An 8,185-nucleotide genomic window follows, 5' to 3' on the forward strand; every position below is an offset into this window, starting at 1 on the left:
GGCTCTGTGGCTGAAGTAGGGTTCCGGTAGGCGTGAATGGCCGCCAGCGGAACGAGATACTGGCCTGCAGATAGATCAAACAAGGAAGGAGCAGGCAAGGTAATAGTCTCAGGGTGATTTTTATCAAAGAACAATTTGTATTTAAGCGCCCCTTCCCTATTCTTAACAATAAAATCATGCGCTACCATACTCTTATAATCTAAATAAATAGTGGGCAGCAATTTTTCTTCTTTTTCATAGTGCCTAATAGGTATGTTATAAAATGCAGCAAGGCGTGAAGCATAGACACCTCCAAAGATGGGGCCCTTTGTACGGTTCAGACTTAACCGTTTGGCAATAATACCGCCCATACTAACAGAGTCATCGCGGAATAAACCATGGAACAGAATAATAATATCAGGAACACTAAGGTTTCCACAGTTTTTGCGACCAATCAAGCAACGACTAGCAAATATTGCAAAGTAGCGTAAAACAGGAAAATGTATGCTAGTGATTCTTGCATCAGAAACCTTCCTTGTTTCCCCTACAGTAATAGTATCAATAAACCCGTCCACATCTTTATGATGCGGTTCCTCTAAACTACCCTCGAAAGGTATTTTGCAAACCCTGCAAAATTCATCTAGTGGCATCTTCTTAACCACATCATATAAATGAAACTATACTGAAGGAGGTGATTCCTTAGGATAATAGTAGAAGTTTTGCACAAAAGTATTGGTGAGTAAGAGATACTGTTCGCGTTGGTCGCGAAGGAAGTCGGTGAGGCCTGCATTCTCAGCCAATTCATAAAAATCATCATAAATCCCGGCTGCTCTCAAGAAATCATCGGAAGGCCATTCACATGACCGAACCTCCGCGGTGTGAGGCAGATTATATCTGAGCCTCTCTACTTCTTCACTTTGCTTTTCCTTCGAGCTTCGGCTCAATGAGCCCCTCAAAAATCTCTTCATCATTTTCTGAAAAATTCTGAAATTTTTAGTAACTTCAAATAAAAGTAAACCGAACTCAACAAAATTGATAGCAACTACTCCTACAAGTGCCTAGAGCCTATATCATGCATTAGAACTACTTGGAACCATATAAATTTGACATGCAAGCTCAAGAACATGGTCACCTAGGCAGCACAAATTTGCAATGAATAAAGCACTAGAACAAAAACTAATTCGACCAATGGAGGAGTCACATACCAAGGAACAATCCCCCAAAGCAGTTTGTGAGAGGTGCTTTGAGCAAGGAGATCGAAAATCGCAGCAAAATGAGCTAGAACTCGTGCTTGAGCTGGATGGTGATTTTTTTGGGAGGAAGAAGAAGTGTGTGGGTGCAGGAATAAGTGGAGGGGAGCCACCATGGGCCCACGAGGCAGGGGGGCGCACCCTGTAGGGGTGGGCGTGCCCTGGACCCTCGTGGCCAGGTGCTTTCTCCCCCTGCTGTGTTTTCAATGCCAGATATTCTCAAATATTCCAGAAAAAATCATATTAAATTGGCAGGGCATTTGGAGAACTTTTATTTTCGGGGTATTTTTATATTGCACGGATAGTTCAGAAAACAGACAGAAAATACTATTTTTACTTTATTTCAACTAAATAACAGAAAGTAGAGAGAGAGTATAGAAGGTTGTGCTTCTAATTTCATCCATCTCATGCTCATCAAAAGGAATCCACTAACAAGGTTGATCAAGTCTTGTTAACAAACTCATTCCGAATAACATGGAACCGGAGAAGTTTCGAATAACACTATGTTACCTCAACGGGGATATGCACATCCCCAATAATAAGACTATCATAGTTCTTCTTGACAGTAGGAAGAGGAAATTCAAAAGCTCCAAAAATAATCGATGGAATTTTTCCAATAGAATTGATACTGTGGACTTGAGGTTGTTTCCTCGGAAAGTGTACCGTATGCTCATTACCATTAACATGAAAAGTGACATTGCCTTTGTTGCAATCAATAACAGCCCCTGTAGTATTCAAAAAGGGTCTTCCAAGAATAATAGACATACTATCGTCCTCAGGAATATCAAGAATAACAAAATTCGTTAAAATAGTAACGTTTGCAACCACAACAGGCACATCCTCACAAACACCGACAGGTATAGCAGTTGATTTATCGACCATTTGCAAAGATATTTCAGTAGGTGTCAACTTATTCAAATCAAGTCTATGATATAAAGAGAGAGGCATAACACTAACACCGGCTCCAAGATCACGTAAAGCAGTTTTAACATAATTTGTTTTAATGGAGCATGGTATAGTAGGTACTCCTGGATCTCCAAGTTTCTTTGGTATTCCACCTTTAAAAGTATAATTAGCAAGCATGGTGGAAATTTTAGCTTCCGGTATCTTTCTTTTATTAGTAACAATTTCTTTCATGCTTAGCATAAGGATTCATTTTGAGCATATCAGTCAAACGCATGCGCAAAAAGATAGGTCTAATCATTTCAGCAAAGCGCTCAAAATCCTCATCATCCTTTTTCTTGGATGGTTTGGGAGGAAAAGGCATGGGTTTCTGAACCCATGGTTCCCTTTCTTTACCATGTTTCCTAGCAACAAAGTCTCTTATCATAACGTTGATTCTTTGATTGTGGGTTATCGAGATCAACAGCAGGTTCAATTTCTACATCATTATCATTACTAGGTTGAGCATCAACATGAACATCATCATTAATATTATCACTAGGTTCATGTTCATTACCAGATTGTGTTTTATCATCAGAAATAGAAATATCATTTGGATTCTCAGGAGTGTCAACAAATAGGTTCACTAGAAGCATGCAAAGTCCTATCATTTTTCTTTTTCTTCTTTTTAGAAGGACTAGGTGCATCAATATTATTTCTCTGATAATCCTGCTCAATTCTCTTAGGATGGCCTTCAGGATACAAAGGGTCCTGAGTCATTTTACCGGTTCTAGTAGCCACTCTAACAACATAGTCATTATTCTTACTATTTAATTCATTGAGCAAATCATTTTGAGCTTTAAGTACTTGTTCTACCTGAGTGGTAACCATAGAAGCATGTTTACTAATGAGTTTAAGTTCACCTTTAACTCTAGACATATAATCACCCAAGTGTTCAAGCGTATCGGAATTGTATTTCAATTGTCTACCAATATAAGCATTGAAGTTTTCTTGTTTAACAATAAAATTGTCAAACTCATCTAAGCATTGTCTAGCAGACTTATAACGAGGAATATCACCTTCATCAAATCTATAGAGAGAATTTACCTTTACTACCTGTGTCGGGTTATCAAGACCATGTATTTCTTCCATAGGTAACGGATTAAGATCATATATTTCTTCAACAGGCGGTAAATTAAGACCATGTATTTCTTCAATAGGAGGTAAATTCTTAACATCTTCAGCTTTAATACCTTTTTCTTTCATAGATTTCTTTGCCTCTTGCATATCTTCAGGACTGAGAAATATGACACCCCTCTTCTTCGGAGTTGGTTTAGGAATAGGCTCAGGAAGTGTCCAATTATTTTCATTGGTCAACATATTATTCAATAGAATTTCAGCTTCATCCGGTGTTCTTTCCCTGAAAACAGAACCAGCACAACTATCCAGGTAATCTCTGGAAGCATCGGTTAGTCCATTATAAAAGATATCAAGTATTTCATTTTTCTTAAGAGGATGATCAGGCAAAGCATTAAGTAATTGGAGAAGCCTCCCCCAAGCTTGTGGGAGACCCTCTTCTTCAATTTGCACAAAATTATATATTTCCCTTAAAGCAGCTTGTTTCTTATGAGCAGGGAAATATTTAGCAGAGAAGTAATAAATCATATCCTGGGGACTATGCACACAACCAGGATCTAGAGAATTAAACCATATCTTAGCATCACCCTTTAATGAGAACGGAAATATTTTAAGGATATAAAAGTAGCGAGTTCTCTCATAATTAGTGATCAGGGTGGCTATATCATTTAATTTAGTAAGATGTGCCACAATAGTTTCAGATTCATAGCCATAGAAAGGATCAGATTCAACCAAAGTAATTATATCAGGATCAACAGAGAATTCATAATCCTTATCAGTAACAATGATAGGTGAGGTAGCATAAGCAGGATCATATTCATTCTAGCATTCAGAGTTTTTTGTTTAAGCTTAGCTAATAATTTCTTAAGATCACTTCTATCATTGCAAGAAAGAAAGTCTCTTTTAGTTTCTTCATCCATAACATAGCCCTCAGGCACAACAGGTAATTCATATTTATTAGGGGGAGAGTCTTCATCATCACTATCATCAATATTATCAGTTTCAATAATTTCATTCTCTCTAGCCCTAGCAAGTTGTTCATCAAGAAATTCACCAAGTGGCACAGTAGTATCAAGCATAGAAGTAGTTTCATCATAAGTATCATGCATAGCAGAAGTGGCATCGTCAATAACATGCGACATATCAGAATTAATAGCAGAAGCAGGTTTAGGTGTCGCAAGCTTACTCAAAACAGAAGGTGAATCAAGTGCAGATCTAGATGGCAGTTCCTTACCTCCCCTCGTAGTTGAGGGATAAATTTTTGTTTTCTCGTCTTTCAAGTTCTTCATAGTGACCAGCAGATATAAATCCCAAGTGACTCAAAGAATAGAGCTATGCTCCCCGGCAACGGCGCCAGAAAATAGTCTTGATAACCCACAAGTATAGGGGATCGCAACAGTTTTCGAGGGTAGAGTATTCAACCCAAATTTATTGATTCGACACAAGGGGAGCCAAATAATATTCTCAAGTATTAGCAGTTGAATTGTCAATTCAACCACACCTGGATAACTTAGTATCTGCAGCAAAGTATTTAGTAGCAAAGTAATATGGAAGTAACGGTAACAGTAGTAAAAGTAATATTTTTGGGTTTTGTAGTGATTGTAACAGTAGCAACGGAAAAGTAGATAAGCGGAGAACAATATGTGAAAAGCTCGTAGGCATTGGATCGGTGATGGAGAATTATGCCGGATGCGGTTCATCATGTAACAATCATAACATAGGGTGACACAGAACTAGCTCCAATTCATCAATGTAATGTAGGCATGTATTCCGAATATAGTCATATGTGCTTATGGAAAAGAACTTGCATGACATCTTTTGTCCTACCCTCCCGTGGCAGCGGGGTCCTAATGGAAACTAAGGGATATTAAGGCCTCCTTTTAATAGAGTACCAGACCAAAGCATTAACACATAGTCAATACATGAACTCCTCAAACTACAGTCTCAGCGGGAGTGGTCCCGGTTATTGTCACTTCGGGGTTGCCGGATCATCACACATAGTAGGTGACTATAGACTTGCAAGATAGGATCAAGAACTCAAATATATTCATGAAAACATAATAGGTTCAGATATGAAATCATGGCACTCGGTGAAGGAAATATGCCCTAGAGGCAATAATAAAGTATTATATATTTCCTTATATCATGATAAATGTTTATTATTCATGCTAGAATTGTATTAACCGGAAACATAATACATATGTGAATACATAGACAAACAGAGTGTCACTAGTATGCCTCTACTTGTCTAGCTCGTTAATCAAAGATGGTTATGTTTCCTAGCCATAGACATGAGTTGTCATTTGATTAACGGGATCACCTCATTAGGAGAATGACGTGATTGACTTGACCCATTCCGTTAGCTTAGCACCCGATCGTTTAGTATGTTGCTATTGCTTTCTTCATGACTTATACTTGTTCCTATGACTATGAGATTATGCAACTCCCGTTTACCGGAGGAACACTTTGTGTGCTACCAAATGTCACAACGTAAATGGGTGATTATAAAGGTGCTCTACAGGTGACTCCAAAGGTACTTGTTGGGTTGGCGTATTTCGAGATTAGGATTTGTCACTCCGATTGTCGGAGAGGTATCTCTGGGCCCACTCGGTAATGCACATCACTATAAGCCTTGCAAACATTGTGACTAATGAGTTAGTTGCAGGATGATGTATTACGAAACGAGTAAAGAGACTTGCCGGTAACGAGATTGAACTAGGTATCGAGATACCGACGATCGAATCTCGGGCAAGTAACATACCGATGACAAAGGGAACAACGTATGTTGTTATGCGGTCTGACCGATAAAGATCTTCGTAGAATATGTGGGAGCCAATATGAGCATCCAGGTTCCGCTATTGGTTATTGACCGGAGAGGTGTCTCGGTCATGTCTACATAGTTCTCGAACCCGTAGGGTCCCCACGCTTAACGTTACGATGACAGTTTTATTATGAGTTTATGTATGTTGATGTACCAAGGAGTTCGGAGTCCCGGATGACATCGGGGACATGACGAGGAGTCTCGAAATGGTCGATATGTAAAGATCGATATATTGGACGACTATATTCGGACTTCGGAAAGGTTCTAAGTGATTCGGGTATTTTTCGGAGTACCGGAGAGTTACGGGAATTCGTATTGGGCCTTAATGGGCCATATGGGAAAGGAGAGAAAGACCCCAAAGGGTGGCCGCACCCCTCCCCATGGGCTAGTCTGAATTGGACTAGGGAGGAGGGGCGCCCCCTTCCTTCTTTCTCCTTCCCCCTTCCCTTCTCCTACTCCCACAAGGAAAGGAGGAGTCCTACTCCCGGTGGGAGTAGGACTCCCCCCTTGGGCGCGCCACCTCCCCTTGGCCGGCCCTCTCCTCCTTGCTCCTTTATATACGGGGGCAGGGGGGCACCTCAAGACACACTTGATATACGATATTTTAGCCGTGTGCGGTGCCCGCCTCCACCATATTACACCTCGATAATACCGTTGCGGAGCTTAGGCGAAGCCCTGCGTCGGTGGAACATCATCATCGTCACCACGCCGTCGTGCTGACGAAACTCTCCCTCAACACTCGACTGGATCGAAGTTCGAGGGACGTTATCGAGCTGAACGTGTGCTGAACTCGGAGGTGCCGTGCGTTCGGTACTTGATCGGTCGGATCGTGAAGACGTACGACTACATCAACCGCGTTGTGATAACGCTTCCGCTTTCGGTCTACGAGGGTACGTGGACAACACTCTCCCCTCTTGTTGCTATGCATCACATGATCTTGCGTGAGCGTAGGATTTTTTTTGAAATTACTACGTTCCCCAACAGTGGTATCAGAGCCTGGTTTTATGCGTTGATGCTATGCACGAGTAGAACACAAGTGAGTTGTGGGCGATATAAGTCATACTGCTTACCAGCATGTCATACTTTGGTTCAGCGGTATTGTGAGATGAAGCGGCCCGGACCGACATTACGCGTACGCTTACGTGAGACTGGTTTCACCGTTCGGAGCACTCGTTGCTCAAAGTGACTGGCGGGTGTCTGTCTCTCTCACTTTAGTTGAACCGAGTGTGGCTACGCCCGGTCCTTGCGAAGGTTAAAACAGCACCAACTTGACAAACTATCGTTGTGGTTTTGATGCGTAGGTAAGAACAGTTCTTGCTAAGCCCGTAGCAGCCACGTAAAACTTGCAACAACAAAATAGAGGACGTCTAACTTGTTTTTGCAGGGCATGTTGTGATGTGATATGGTCAAGACATGATGTGATATAATTTGTTGTATGAGATGATCATGTTTTGTAACCGAGTTATCGGCAATTGGCAGGAGCCATATGGTTGTCGCTTTATTGTATGAAATGCAATCGCCATGTAATAGTTTTACTTTATCACTAAGCGGTAGCGATAGTCGTAAAAGCAATAAGTTGGCGAGACGACAACGATACTACGATGGAGATCAAGGTGTCACGCCGGTGACGATGGTGATCATGACGGTGCTTCGGAGATGGAGATCACAAGCACGGTGCTTCGGAGATGGAGATCACAAGCACAAGATAATGATGGCCATATCATATCACTTATATTGATTGCATGTGATGTTAATCCTTTATGCATCTTATCTTGCTTTGATTGACGGTAGCATTATAAGATGATCTCTCACTAAAATTTCAAGATAAAGTGTTCTCCCTGAGTATGCACCGTTGCGAAAGTTCTTCGTGCTGAGACACCACGTGTTAATCGGGTGTGATAGGCTCTACGTTCAAATACACCGGGTGCAAAACAGTCGCACACGCGGAATACTCAGGTTAAACTTGAAGAGCCTAGCATATACAGATATGGCCTCGGAACACAGAGACCGAAAGGTGGAGCGTGAATCATATAGTAGATATGATCAACATAGTGATGTTCACCATTGAAACTACTCCATCTCACGTGTTAATCGGACATGGTTTAGTTGATTTGGA

The sequence above is a fragment of the Triticum aestivum genome, chromosome 3D (assembly GCF_018294505.1).
Source record: "Triticum aestivum cultivar Chinese Spring chromosome 3D, IWGSC CS RefSeq v2.1, whole genome shotgun sequence".
In the NCBI taxonomy this organism is placed as follows: Eukaryota; Viridiplantae; Streptophyta; class Magnoliopsida; order Poales; family Poaceae; genus Triticum; species Triticum aestivum.